A 15,234-nucleotide genomic window follows, 5' to 3' on the forward strand; every position below is an offset into this window, starting at 1 on the left:
TAGACACACATTCTTTAATTCTCCAAAATACAAATACAAATTTGAAAATACAAACTCATATCATTTAATGCACTCCACTGAACATATAGTTTATCCTAGTAATCCCTATTGTTTCTCTAGTTCTGTCACAATTCATCTTAAAAATTCTCTAACTATGGATTAAGTTATAATTTCATTATCTCTAATGCCATATATATGTATATATATATACATATATATAGAATTGATAGATAAGAGATAAGAAAATATTATTTGATATACACAATACAGATGTTTTTGAACTCTACAAAGAAAAACACACACACACACAAAAACTTCATGAATTCTACTATTATCTACTGGTAATGAATCTATATTTTATAATTGTCTTTCTCTACTATTTATTCCATATTTCCTTTGATTTTAGTTTGTTCATTAGACAGTCATCCTTCTTTATCAAATAATATGATTAAAACTTATATTTGGAGGTTTGTAAACCTTCTATTTCTCTTCCTTTAGAGATTTTTTTTTTAAACTTTTACTACTAGACAGGCTGTACTAAGATATACAGAGGCAATCTCTTGAAGTTCATTCATACATTTTTTTTCTTCCTTCTGCAATAGCAACCACACTTCTCCTTGAAAGCCAGAATGGATTATTTCAGCCAAAATCATACTCCATTTCTTTTATTGCCTTTGCCTGTTCTCCCTAAAGAATAAAAAGGAAAAAAAGAAATAAAAAAATGAAAAAGAGTGAAAGAGTGAGAAAGAGAAACAAGCAAAAAATGTCCAGCAATATAACCTCAGTTATATTTCTAGTTCATAAGCCCCATGCTAAGTCCAAAAATGGGAACTTCTGTCCTCAGAAATTATAATTTTCAGAAAAGAATTTCCACTGAAATCATCTTGTGCAATGTTCAGAAAGCTCCATTTCTCTTTTCTCTTCTGGTTCCCACATCATGTATTCTTTCAATGAAAATAAAAAAAAAATTAAAAAAAAAAAAGAAAAGAAAGAAATTGATATGGATAGAACGCCAAACTCAGGTTTTCTCTCCACCACAACTAGGTTTAAGAGGGGAGTTAAAGAGGAGAAGGGAGCTGAGGGAAATTGGAAGGGGAGGTGAACCATGAGAGACTATGGACTCTGAAAAACAATCTGAGGGGTTTGAAGGGGCAGGGGGTGGGCGGTTGGGGGAACCAGGTGGTGGGTATTAGAGAGGGCACGAATTGCATGGAGCACTGGGTGTGGTGCAAAAACAATGAATACTGTTACACTGAAAATAAATTTTGAAAAATTTTTTAAAAATTTAAACAAAAAAGGTTCTAGAATGCTTACTGCTTCTAGGTTGTGTAATGCAAATAAATTCCATGACAATTAGCTTATTGCCCTGTTTTTCATGTAAATTTCTTTGGTCAGATGCAACACTGTTTTATAAAATATCAGTGATAAAATGATTTCATGAAACAAACTTAGAGGGTTCTGAGAGTAGCACTCGCTAAAGAGAAAACAACTACAAACTGTTAAGTGCATACTGTCAAAACCATGCTAGAACTTCTATGTAATTTATACAATTATTACATGGTTTCTGAGCTCCCCCATAGTATTGTACTTTCTCAGGGAATCCAGAAAGAAGTCCACCTCTGCAAGGTTAGATTACACTTACTGTATATGCTAACTTGGCTAAGAAGAAGATCCTAGTCTTTATTCATTGTTAAAGAAACAACCATTGAACAAGGACTAGATAGCTAGAAATGAGTTGTCTGATAATTACAAGGTAACTCATCTAGTCTAATTGATTTTTGGGATCTTATTTCTTAGGATTTTTGGCAAGTCTCATGAGACTTATATTTTGACCTAATCTGAGAGATAATTTCACAAACCGTTTTGTCTTAAATTCTCCAAAGTTATTCCTTATAAGCCCTGATAATGTCAGCAAGCCATTAATTAATGTTAAAAAAAATGCTGTTAATCCATATCTCACATATTACTTGCTTGACTTATATAGGGATTAGCAAACTTTTTCTATGTAGGGCCAACCACTAAATATTTTAGGCTTTGTAAGCATAAGAAATCTATCCATGTAACTCATGTCTGCTATTGTAGTGTGAGAGCAGAAATAGACAATATGGAAACTAAATATAGTTGTTATGTTCCAATAAAACTTTATTTATTAAAAAAAAGAAAAGGAAGACTCGATTTAAAATACAGGTCATAGTGCTGTTTTCCAAAATCTCATTACCTTTGTGCTGACCAAACAAGCATAGTAAAAAAGAATGCGTAAAGAATTTCATTCAATATATTTGAAGTTCTTGTCATTAAAATGTATTATTCACTCTGGACCCAGTATTGTATTGGATTTATCATTTTATAGAAGTCATTGAGTCTATGGAACTTTGCTGTGAAAGTCCTAGCAAACTAATAGGAAGGAATTTTATTTTATTTGTTATACTATCCTAATGTCCTTCCTCAAGTTACTAACTGTTCTTTGAAGATTATATGTTTTTTAAAAACTCAAATCAGGGAATTAGATTATGGACTATGGTTCTTAATCTTGAAGGTTCCATGTAAATTATAGAAATCAAGTGGAAGATAATAGATAATAGATAGATAGATCTCTAGTTTTAAAATATTCTTGTTAAGGAACCGGGTGGCTCAGTGGGTTAAAGCCTCTGCCTTCAGCTCAGGTCATGATCCCAGGGTCCTGGGATGGAGCCCCGCATCAGGCTCTCTGCCCAGCAGGGGGCCTTCTTCCCTTCCTGCCTCTCTGCCTGCTTGTGATCTCTGTCTGTCAAATAAATAAATAAAACCTTTAAAAAAATACTCTTGTTCATTTTTTCAAATGACAAAGCTTCATTTGAATCGCAGCTTTCAAACAAGTATATTTGGAGATACAAGCATTAGAGAATTGTTTTTTTTTTTTTTTTTTTTTTGAAAAGAGCTCCCTCGTGCCAGGTCATTTCTGTTTTGTTTTGGTTTTGGTTTTTGTTTTTTTAAAAATTTTATTTATTTATTTGACAGAGAGAGAGATCACAAGTAGGCAGAGAGGCAGGCAGAGGGAGAGGGGGAAGCAGTCTCTCTGCCTAGCAGACAGCACGATGTAGGTCTTGATCCCAGGACCCTGAGATCATGACCTGAGCCAAAAGCAGAGGATTAACCCATTGAGCCACCCAGGCACCCCAGTTTTTTCTTTTTTTAACAATTTAAGAAAATCCTCATGAAACAGAAGAGGTATACGTGTACTTGCTGTTAAGAGAGGCTCATTATGAAATAAACACAAAGATATTACATAGAACATCCCCCCCCCCTTTACACACACACACACTCACACACGGTCATATATATGGGTCTTTCTATGACTTCACTAAAATCTCTATTATCAGTTATAGTCACAGTGCTAAGAAAAACCTTTAAAAATTTGATTCAGCAAACCTATTAATTGCAGTATTAATTCAATTTATAGGTTCACTTAGTGTTTATTGAAATCATTAGGGTTCAACTCCACATAGCTATTCCATAGTGTACTAGCTGATTATCACTGCCCCTGGTGACAATACAAGCAGATAACAAATTACAGATTCTCTTCACTTGCCTTAGGACCTTTAACTTCTAATTCCAATTTTTTTTAAAGATTTTATTTATTTATTTGACAGAGAGAGATTACATGTAGGCAGAGAGACAGGCAGAGAGAGAGAGGAGGAAGCAGGCTCCCTGCTGAGCAGAGAGCCCGATGTGGGACTCAACCCCAGGACTCTGGGATGATGACCTGAGCTGAAGGCAGTGGCTTAACCCACTGAGCCACCCAGGCGCCCTAATTCCAATTTTTATATTTTGAGAGTTCTTAATTGTATGCACTTAATAGTTTCTAGTAAATCAAAGCATGAGAGGGAAAAAAAAAATAAGATCTTGAGTAATTCACAAAAGTGTTGGGATACTTAGAGAAACATTCTTAGAAGATACATGATGGGATCAAACCCCAAATCCCGCTACAGGACTGGTTTAACAGAAAAACCACTGAAGTAGTGTCTAGTAAATTAACCAAACTAACCTTAGATTAACCTTAAATTAAACAAACTAACCTTGTCAGAATTTAAATATTGACACTTGTACCACTATTAATGCACTCTGAATACAATTAGCCCCTTCCTGGAAGCTGCCCCAACACTACTTCTACTGTCACTTAAGGAACTTAAACACAATACAGCTGCCACCGGTGCCAGAGAGGATAATCTGCTAATGCTAGAAACTCTCTTATTATAATCTCTTGAGTCAAAATCAAGAATATGTGCTCCTGATTGCAAGAGCATTAGTCCTCTTCCCACACTACTGTCACAAGTTAGCTAGGGAAATTGAAGTTTTGGCTCTTGTATATTTTAGAGTGGAAGACGTGTACTGCATTGCCTAAGAACCAAAACAAAAAGGGGTTTTGATACAATATAGCCAAAATAATGACAATATTATCTACATCATATTATTAATATAGCACCCTACCTTAAATAAACAAAACAATTTATTGATAAATAGATCATGATCTATCCACTGAGACCACAAATCTTAGACTCATCGGTAACACATCTTGCCCTTATACTCTACATCCAATTCAATAGAAAGTCCTCTCAAATCTATTTTCAAAAAGATCTAAACCTTACTGCTTATACCACTGCAAATCTTTGCAAGCCATTGACATCCAGATTCCAGATATCCTATCAGGTCTCCATGCCTCTCTCCTTGGTACTCTGCAAACTATCTACTCTAGAATAGCCAGAATGATCTTTTAGAGGCTTGAATAACATCAGGTTGTATTATATTTAAAACTTCCCATTGTAAACATAAAACTTTCTAACTTCTAACCATGTCTACAAATTATTACATGACCTGTGCTTTGCCTTGTTATCTGCCCTGATTTACTACCAACTCTGCACTTCCCAACACCACTCTTTTTGTTTCTCAGGTCCTTTGTACTGCATCTTCTCTTCTTTAGAAAATAAATTCTTATTTTTAGACCTCTTTTTTTTTCTGAAAATTTCATTCCACAGATATTTACTTGACTTTTTTTCCTTCTTGATATATCAAATGAGAGATGAAATATAAGTTACAGAGGGATATATTTCTCAACTAGCCTTTTTAAAGAAATATGTATAGGCATGTCTACCCCATCTTCTGTTCTTCAAAGCCTTAATAAAGAGACAAAGTGTCTTTCTCTCTCATGTTCGTTGATGTAACTGCTATGCCTACTATCCTGCCTTTTACAGAGGAGGAACTCAAATATACATATCTGACGAGTATGTCTAAATCCTAGGATTTAACCACAGTATAATCTATTACTCCAAATAAAAGCTGATAACTGTGAATTTTAGTACTGTCCAGTAGGCTAATTTTTAGTAATATCCTTAGGAATTGTACCCCTCTTGCTGTTTTTATTGTTTATATTTTAGGGAGGTAGAGTATATAGACTTCTAGTAATAAGAATATTCACAAATTTGTGGTATTCTCTGTATATCAAAATTGATTAGAAATTCCATATCCTCTATTAATAATCTGAATTAAATGTACTAAATTAACCTTGCAGATAAAATGGAGGCATCAGAACTGAATAAGGAAAGTACTATTTGGGGTTTTTATCTTGTACTCATTGTTGTAGCATCTTGGGTGATTCTGAGTTGACTTATAATGCTCTTTCTTTGTCATAGTCTAAATTACCTTCAATTCTTTGAAAATAGATTAAAAAATGTTTAGTTACCAAACATTTAGATGACAGCTAATTAGAATACATTTAAATATGATAAACAATACAAACTAGTCAAGTTGGCATCAAAGTGAAAGAAAATTATCTTCATTCTGGGAAGATCAAAACTATAATGAATGGACAAAGGAACTTGAAAACTAGAAACATTACAGACTTTATTTGAATTGATACTGTAAGGAAAAGATTTTTTGAAAGAGAAGTGGAGTCTCTGTATTAATAAAGCTTTTTACAGAAGCTCTTGACAATAGAAGTAGCTGTGGTTTGGCCACATTAGGATGCTTTTCCAAAATAAGGACAATTCACTTTAGAATAAATATTTGGCTAGGTAAAATATACAGAAGAGGGCAAATACACTGGGAAGAATCTGAATGGCCCATGAGGAATGGTTGGTAAGATGACAGACATGGTCCAGAGATAATTAAGTGGAAATGTTTTCATATTTTAGACATCTTTTTTTTTTAATATTTTATTTATTTGACAGAGAAAAATCACAAGTAGGCAGAGAGGCAGGCAGAGAAAGCGAGAGAGAGGAGGAAGCAGGCTTCCCGCAGAACAGAGAGCCTGATGCGGGGCTTGATCCCAGGACTCTGGGATCATGACCTGAGCCAAAGGCAGAAGCTTTAACCCACTGAGCCACCCAGGCACCCCTAGACATCTTTAAAAAAAAAAAAAAAAAAACTATGATGGGGCGCCTGGGTGGCTCCGTGGGTTAAGCCTCTGCCTTTGGTTCAGGTCATGGTCTCAGGGTCCCAGAATCGAGCCCCGCATTGGGCTCTCTGCTCAGTAGGGAGCCTGCTTCCCCCTCTCCCTCTGTCTGCCTCTCTGCCTATTTGTGATGTCTCTGTGTCAAATAAATAAATAAAATCTTTTAGAAGAGTAAAAAATAAATTTAAAAAAACTATGATATAAAATGATCATTGCATTCAGCCTACAATTCAAAAGGCAGAACAAGCATCACAGAATATGATGTTAGCATGATGGGGGATTCGGTTTAATAGAACAAAGATTGAAATGGGTCTAACTCTATTGATATGGATCTAACAGTTAAACTGGCCTCAGTGTGAAATTTCTTCTCTTCTAAGTCCAAGGGCTAGAGAAGTTCTTTCTGCATCTAGAAATGGACAAGATAAAACTCCCTCCACCACACCGTCATTCTAAGACTATATTTCCATCAATCACCTAATGGTAATAGGGAAAAAGAGGAATGCAGAGACAACAATACAACATCCGGGTAAAATTGTACTTAGGAATTAGTTCGACGTAGCAATACTTCCCTGAAGCTTTAGATGAGCAGATTTGAACTCTGAAAGATCAGGTTCCATTCTGAATAGAACCTTTAACTAGGTTATAGCTGCAGAATCTCATTATTTAATTGTGTGTAGGAGTGTGGAGACAGGCTGCTGAAGGGAAATATGCCGCTGCTCAAGAAGAGAGAGCACATAAAAATATGACAGCTTACGTAGTTTATCACAGTGTGTGGGTGCGGGTTACAGTACTGGCATGAAAGCTGGACTGAAGTAAAATGATCAATTCCTTCAATTAACAACCGAAATTCTGTGAGGTAATGCTCGCTTGAAAGTGGGACATCATTAATTTACACATAGGTAAGTAATAAGTAAGTTTTAATGCCGCATTTTCTGTTCCCTTAGAAAAGCACCATATCATTCCAAAAGGCAAGAATTTCCCTAAGTTTGGGTGTTTGCAAAGAGTTAACACACTCTTCTCACTCTGTATTCCAAATTACTTTTGAAAGTAATATCCATATTGTACCTTGAAGGAAGGCCTAAGCAGTAAACTTTAACGGCTGCCTGAGTTGGCAATCATTTCATAGAGACAAGACATCGCACTGGAAATTGCCCTATAAATAAGATCCCTTACAGAAAAATTAAAATGGAATTCATATTATTGATGTTCACTAGCAGCCATAAGAAACACAAGGGAACCAGGATGTGGCACTTGTTTCAAATCGTTGTCGGAGGCACCTGAAGGACGCCCTCAAAGTCAGCTTTGATCAATGGTGGTGAGTAGTTTGTCCAGCATTCAGAGTGGGCTGTAATGTATTTGGAAACCTAGAGGAATTTGCCTACCAAATAGAAATGATACAGACATTAGCTGCCCCACAAAACAAAATTTTTCTCTGCAGTGACTATAAATTCACTAATACCCCGATTACCAGCAGAATCAACTCTTTCATCCTCCTCGGCCAGTCCTCCATTTCCCCACTCTTGCTCTCATTTGTTTATTTCTGAATTTTAGCTCACCTTCAGGCCTCATATTCCCCTCCAAAATTTCTGGGTTTTGGACTGAAGGAAGAGAGACCAGGAATCCTGCTCTTACATAACCCTCTTTGCTAAGTATATATTTTGATGTGAGACCTGAGATATAAAACCACAATCTCTAGATTGTATTATGTTTCTGTAAATCATGACTGCTTGTTGTAATGTCCATTATTATAGGATATTAAGTTGTTCACCCCGAAAGGGAAAGAGTCATGTAAACATGTAAATGTTTAATCTATAAATCCAAGCAAAATAGAGAACACGAAGGGAAGAGCCAGAAGGTGAGAACAAGGGCAGGCAAATGACAGCAAGAGTTAGACTGAGACAGATATAGAAAGAGCCGAAAATAAATGGGAAAGACAAAGCAATTGGAAAAGGTAAGAAAACTAGAAATGTACAGACCTATAAAAAATTGTCTTCTATGCCAGATATCATATTTATATAGGGTAAATGTGAACTGAATAGCAAATAGCAACATAAAGAATAAAGCATGTTAATAGAAACTCATTCTGATTATTTCAGCAGAACTGAAAAATGTTTCCTTTCTCTACAGTAAATAAAGAGATAATTATTAGAAAATGAAATTTGATATGAAATAGAACAAAGGCTCCAGATACTAGAATTCAGCTCAGTTCTACTTGTTACCAACTGTTAATCCTCTGGAGAAGGCTCAGCGTTGGTTCCTTTTTTCATGAAAATTGAATTCCAGAGTACACAAATGGGTTGCAGAGACTATGTATAAATTACTTAATACAATGTCTTCACATGGTAAAATTACAGTAGTAATTGTTATAATTATTAATGATATGGTACTAATTTCAATATATTATATTTTGTGACTTATTTTAAAAAGCAGAGCACATGAGTTAAGATTATACTAGATTACATTTAAGGCAGAAATGTAGTCCAATATTGAATTCAGAGTTATTAGCAATGTTACTTTTTTTTTTTTTTTTTAAAGACAACAGAAAATTTATTTTTCACATTTCTGGACATTGGGGAATCCAAGATCAAGCGCTAGCAGGTTTGGAGTCTGTAAGAGCCCACTTCCTAGATGGCCCTCTTCTCACTGAAATGTCACAAGCAGAAAGGAAAAAAACTTTTATAATACCAAGGAGAGCAGCAGAATTCCAGAGGAGGGGAATTAGCAATGTTACTTTTGACAAGATACATAATTTCTCTGGGATTCATATACTTAGTAAAATAGCACTGTCAGTGCACACCTATAAATAAATACCCATGGATTACATAATATAGAATTACACAACCAGTAGATTCTAAACAAGGAAAGCCCAAGATTTTCAGTTATCTGGATAATGTATCAATTACCTTTCTAGAAAAATCACAAATGAATCCAATGTTATAACAAATGTTTCATATATAGAATCGTACAGCTCACCATGTAGATATTATTAATCTATAAGAATGTGTAAGACAAAGATTAGACAAGCAACAATGTTTCACAACCTAATTACTTCTAGGTATACTCTGTTCCATACTTGGATAGAATTGAGTAAAACACTAATTGATCATTTCTCATATGAGTCCACCTACTTGTGTGTGTGTGTGTGTGTGTGTGTGTATGTGTGTGTGTGTGTGTATCTGTGCATATATTCTGAACTGTTTACTTACTGTGGCAAGATATCTTACAAATGATCAACATATGGAATAAATTATTAATCAAATCAGAACAGTATATGTAAGTTGTATATAAAAGTGGAACAAAAAATTCTAAATATCTTTGTTAGCTAAATATGAGAAGTGCCAGGATAAGTTTTAATACAATAACTAGTAGATTCCAATGCAGAGCTTGAACTCACAATGCTGAGATCAAGACCTGAGCTGAGATTGAGTCAGGTGCTTAACCAACAGAGCCACTGAAGTCCCCTCTTTGGGATATTTCTAAAATAAGTAACTTCCCATATATCCATTTGCTTCTTCCTTAGAAGAAGCCTATAATTTTCTTCTTTTAATTATGAGATTAATCTTATTTCTCATACTTAGCCACAATATAACGTAGTGTGAAGACTAAAATATTTCCTGTTTGGTCACATTTGAATAAGAAGTTTTCTGCTTAAAGACCATGTAGTGTGTTTAATTGTATCAGCTTACCTCAGGTTGAAAATCAAATATGACATGGTAACAATTTTTTTTTCTACCACAAAAACACAAGAAGTAACATTTTACTATCAAGACACATTGAATAATTATCTGGAGTGAACATTCATCAAAGGCAGAATTCATGTGGTCTAATTGGTCTAGTGATAAGATTGTTCAGGTTACTATTAATAAACAATATGTATCTATCTGTTTGGGATTGAAAAGTCTGAAGAAAAAGTATAAAACAAAGCTTAACTTTGTGTTTGTGTGCATGTTTACATATGTGTGTTAACCCACACATACACACACACTCACACAAACATACCTTGTACTAATATACTTCGAGTCAAATTTCAAATTCCTTGCTTAGTCCCGTATAGTTTTAGGAATTTTGAATTGTAATCCGCTTTTATGTACCTTATGTAACGTCCACCAGAAAATCCGTTTCTAAAACAATTCCAAGATTATTTGTAAAATTAGGCTTGGCGCTTGAGGATAGACTCAATCCTATGTCTTCACCAGGACAAGTTTGTTTAGGATGAGGAGGAGTGTGCCAGGTGTGGACAAGTAAAATTGGGCATTCCGATGGAGCAATGACACTCAAAAAATCTGTGAAGAGAAAAAGCATGTTTAGGAGACTGTGAGAAATTTCATGCACTTAGACACAACATTTTACAAAACATTTCTCCTATTATGTTGATACTGAGTATTGAAACAAAGGGTTACACTTGAATAAGAATTATGTAGTCAAATACATTTAGAAAACATATAGCTGAAAGCATTCAGGTGTCTTTACTGAAAACTTCCCAGATTCTATGTACCAATATTTATTCTGCATTTCCAGAGGAATATGAAATCAGAGTTTTCTAAACTTATCTAAAGAAAATAATACCTTTAAAAGAGCATGCTGATTTTCTTTCTTCTTTTTTTTAAAAGATTTTTATTTATTTATTGGACAGGCAGAGCTCACAAGTAGGCGGAGAGGCAGGCAGAGGCGGGGGGGGGAAGCAGGCTCCCCACCAAGCAGAGAGCCCAATGTGGAGCTCGATCCCAGACCCTGGGATCATGACCTGAGCCCAAGGCAGAGGCTTTAACCAAGTGAGTCACTCAGGCACCCCACATGCTGATTTTCTATTGCTATATAATTTAGAAAGTGGATTGGATAGAAAATCAGCTGTAGAATTTTGAAACCTATGGTTGGAGATATATGTAGTAGTGAACTTATGAATATGTATTAGTGAGCTTTCACTTAATACAGCAAGGAATAATCTTTCGACAGTTTTATCATGGAAGAATGAGGTTTGCTGCATGAAACGGAAAACCTAACAGAAGATTAAGCAAATAGACATATTTTTCTGATGTAACTAAAAGTTCAAAATTAGATATACATGGTCTTGTATGTATATATGTATATACATATATAAATGTGAAAATGTGTATATTTATAGATGTATTGTCTATTATATATGGTGTATGATATATTTATTATTCTTTATATATTGCACTATTTCTTGTATAATACACATTGCATATTATAGATTCTACATTATATATTATATAGAGTTGACATTTTCAACATTTTGCCTGGCAAATCCTTAGTTAAATCCATGAATCTATTTTTATATTCTTACTTTTCCCATTATACAGATGACAGTGTTTTCAACTTTCCATTACTATATAACAGCAATTGAAATGAATGTCAGTTTCCTCTATATTATTTTAAAACCTCACTCCAGCCCAGATTCAGCAGAAAGAAAGCCACATAAGGCCATGAGTATCGGGAGGTTCAGTTCATTGAGGATCCATATTTAGAGAAGAGTTATATGATGCGTTCTGGAATCTATGAATACTATAGAGGCAAGATGGGCAGGATTGAAACAGATGGCGAGAAGCCTTGCTTTCCTAGAAGACAATATAGAGAACAAAGCAGATATATCTGAAGCAGCTACAAGAAAACCTGAAAAGCTTTTGACAGATGTTGCTTACTTTTAGATTCAGCATGTTAAACCCCCAAATATAGCCTTATTGAGTTCTTACGTCCAATATAATTTCATCATTATCAGTTTTTTGAACTATAAATTGGGAGATGCCTATGTAGCTCAGTTGGTTAAGTAAGTGTCTGTCTTCAGCTCAGATCATGATCCTAGGGTTATGGAATGAGCCCTGTGTTGAGCTCCTTGCTCAGTGGGGAACCTGCTTCTCCCTCTGCCTCTTTCAGCTTGTGCTCATGCTCTCTCTCTTTCTCAAATAAATTAAATATTTTTTTTTAAAACTGAAGAAACAAAATATAAACTGTGAATAGCTATACTTGTTGCATCTATGAAAGATAAAAAATACAAATGACATTCTAAAGATGCTTATAATGGAAAATTCAAGATATATAACAATAAAATTAGGATATTTCCATAATATTTCATAAAGGTTATAAAATCTGAAAAAAGCACAATATTGAAAATACGTGAGATGAGACAGTTTTAATAATGTTCTTTATATAACTGTGCATAATTTGTTTAAATAACATTTCCACAAAATGTTTTACTGAAATTCAGTTTCTTCATGTATTAAAATCACAATAATGAACACGTGGAAATACAAGTGACTTATTTGTGAGTTATGAATACATTACTTGAAACTTTTATTTTGAACATTTACATTAAAGTTATTCAAACAGAATTTTATAGCATTTAATTTCCTTCTTATTCTCATGTTGTATCTATCTCCAAAGTGTAGGCACTTAAAAGAATGCATCTATTGTCTACACATTGTACCATGGTAAATTTTTGAATAGTCTTAATAGATTTAACTCTCATTACTTTTTAAAGTCTCTTCTTTCTAGAATTCCTATTGTGCATGTTAGATGACTGATGCTTATTTTCTAAGTCATTGATTTTTTATTATATAATTAGTCAATTTTTCCCTGTATAATATTTTCATTCTGTACTTGAAAACTATTTAATTTTTTATTTTTTATAAACATATATTTTTATCCCCAGGAGTACAGGTCTGTGAATCACCAGGTTTACACACTTCACAGCACTCACCAAAGCACATACCCTCCCCAATGTCCATAATCCCACCCCCTTCTCCCAAACCCCCTCCCCCCAGCAACCCTCAGTTTGTTTTGTGAGATTAAGAGTCACTTGACTCTTAATCTCACAAAACAAACTGAGGGTTGCTGGGGGGAGGGGGTTTGGGAGAAGGGGGTGGGATTATGGACATTGGGGAGGGTATGTGCTTTGGTGAGTGCTGTGAAGTGTGTAAACCTCGTGATTCACAGACCCGTACCCCTGGGGATAAAAATATATGTTTATAAAAAATAAAAAGTTAAAAAAAAAAAAAAAAAGAGTCACTTATGGTTTGTCTCCCTCCCAATCCCATCTTGTTTCATTGATTCTTCTCCTACCCACTTAAGCCCCCATGTTGCATCACCACTTCCTCATATCAGGGAGATCATATGATAGTTGTCTTTCTCTGCTTGACTTATTTCGCTAAGCATGATACGCTCTAGTTCCATCCATGTTGTCACAAATGGCATTATTGTCAGTTAATCAACTATGATTTCTTTCAGAGATAGGCACAATGCCCATATTTGCCTTGGACCTTTTCACTAATTCTAAATGTATAATCTGATAAATTATATCGGGTTATATATTATAAATTGCACCATATATAATATAATATATCAGATTTATACATAAATCTGATGATCAGTTTCACCTTATCCAAGTCGCATAGAAAAAACAAAATTCAAAAGCCAGGGGAAATATTGACTCTCAAGCACGTCTTTAGTGGAAGTGAAAAGTCATGAATCAATGGGCATGAACCCAGGCAAGGGTGAAAAATCAGGACCAGTAATGTGGTCAACCACATGATTAGTCTTTGCGAATCTATGTCATAAAGGTGGAAAACATTTTTGGAGTGTTTAAGAAAGATTTTGTTTATTTATTTATTTGAGAGAGAGAGCAAAGTCCAGGGGAGGGGCAGAGGGAGAAGAACAAGTAGACACCAAGCTGAACCTGAGGGCTGTGGCGGGGCTTAAACCTATGACCCTGAGAACATGACCTAAGTCAAAATCAAGAGTTGACCGCCCAACCAACTGAACACATTTGTGTTTTTAGATAAGAGAAAAATATACTTCACAAGGAATAGCTAGTTTTCTTAAGATAGAACTGGGTTTTTAATTCATTAAAACATTAATGGTTATTTAAAATGATAATCTTCAGTTTTCAAGAGTTCAACAGGAAGCAGTTGTAGTATTCGTTCTGTAGTTGAATGATTTTAACTGGGCATAATTTGTATGAATTTTAATTTTAAACCTTATATTTCATAGTAATTTTCAGAGATGTATAATGTGTTAAGGAAATATTAGAAAATAGTAGGGATAAAATAAATACTTAAAATAATCAGTACAATATAAATTGATAAATACAGTACTTTCTGCTCTGAATTAAAAGTAATAATGGATTTAGATTACTAACAAAAATGTTAAGGTTTTTTCTAAGGTTTTAATGGAACTTAAAACTGTATTTACATCATTAGTGTTACAGTTTTACTAAAGAAAGCAATATAGGTTATGCCCTTTATCTCAAAACTTTCCAGGATCTTAGGAACTGAATTCATTTTCAATCTGCTTGGATATAGCTTTATTTATCAATATGATTAGGCAAGCCAATAACTTCGGTCCTTCTTTCAATCAAAATCTATACTGAAGTAAGTTACATTGGGATTTCCAGGTGGGGTAAAGATAAAACCATATTGCCTGTGGGAAAATGCTACCTCTCACTTATTTTATATATCATTTTCCTTTAAAGCTAATTCTTTCTGTACTTAATGAATTCCCAATCAACCATATCCAGAAATAACATTAAGTTTTCAAAGTCTCAGAATACGGTAACTACTAGAGTTATTTTGCTGTAGTCTAACGACACACCTTGCAAAGCTGTCACTCCACACACAACATGAGACAAGCTATGTCAGCAAGGACTTTGGACTTTATTAAAGAATAGTGCCATCCACAGCATTTCTTTCCTTTCTCTCTGTTTCTCTCTCTCTCTCCTGCTTGCCTTTTTTTTTTTTTTTCCTCAAGAGTAGAATCATCAACTTACGACATTCAGGGGTGAACTACTTTTATGC

At 34.5% G+C, this 15,234-nt stretch overlaps 2 long non-coding RNA genes across 2 annotated transcripts in view; one reads left to right on the forward strand and one right to left on the reverse strand.

Moving 5' to 3' along the window:
• Positions 1 to 258: 258 nt before the first annotated feature.
• LOC309860906 lies at positions 259 to 15,232 on the reverse strand. The gene is made up of 3 exons (XR_014309699.1): positions 15,032 to 15,232; positions 10,519 to 10,710; positions 259 to 687 (listed from the first exon to the last, which is right to left on the reverse strand). It is a non-coding gene; the product is annotated as an uncharacterized lncRNA (long non-coding RNA).
• Positions 8,296 to 15,234, forward strand: part of LOC309860907 — a 40,985-nt gene continuing 34,046 nt past the window's right edge. The window contains exon 1 of the long non-coding RNA XR_014309700.1: positions 8,296 to 8,378. This is a non-coding gene — a long non-coding RNA (uncharacterized lncRNA). The remainder of the gene's footprint in view (positions 8,379 to 15,234) is intronic.

This window comes from Mustela nivalis, assembly GCF_964662115.1.
Source record: "Mustela nivalis genome assembly, chromosome: 3".
NCBI classification, from domain to species: domain Eukaryota; kingdom Metazoa; phylum Chordata; class Mammalia; order Carnivora; family Mustelidae; genus Mustela; species Mustela nivalis.